Source organism: Sinocyclocheilus anshuiensis, unplaced genomic scaffold (assembly GCF_001515605.1).
Source record: "Sinocyclocheilus anshuiensis isolate Anshui unplaced genomic scaffold, SAMN03320099.WGS_v1.1 scaffold183, whole genome shotgun sequence".
Taxonomy (NCBI): Eukaryota; Metazoa; Chordata; class Actinopteri; order Cypriniformes; family Cyprinidae; genus Sinocyclocheilus; species Sinocyclocheilus anshuiensis.
The window spans coordinates 1,538,343-1,538,701 of record NW_015548309.1 but is presented as its reverse complement, the minus strand read 5'-3'; the positions used below and the strand labels follow the sequence as shown (position 1 = coordinate 1,538,701).

The window sequence follows — 359 nt, the reverse complement described above, 5'->3', positions numbered from 1 at the left end:
GTGATATTTCAGTTTTTCTTTTTTAATAAATCTGCAAAAATGTCAACGATTCTGTGTTTTTCTGTCAATATGGGGTGTTGTGTGTACATTAATGAGGAAAAAAAATTAACTTAAATTATTTTAGCAAATGGCTGCAATATAACAAAGAGTGAAAAATGTAAGGGGGTCTGAATACTTTCCGTACCCACTGTATATGGAGAAGACCTTGTTCAGGAGCTAGAAATACATGCATGACAAGCTATTGATCACCTTCAAGGACACATATATGGTAAAAGACATTTTGTCCAAAAATACAACGGAGCCTATGTGGAGTATTGTGAAACGGCTTCAGGCATATATATATATATATATATATATAT

The 359-nt window shown here is 32.3% G+C and overlaps 1 protein-coding gene across 2 annotated transcripts in view; it reads right to left on the bottom strand.

The window, feature by feature from the left end:
* Positions 1-359, bottom strand: part of ttll12 (tubulin tyrosine ligase-like family, member 12) — a 36,221-nt gene that overhangs the window by 15,725 nt on the left and 20,137 nt on the right. The window lies entirely within an intron of this gene.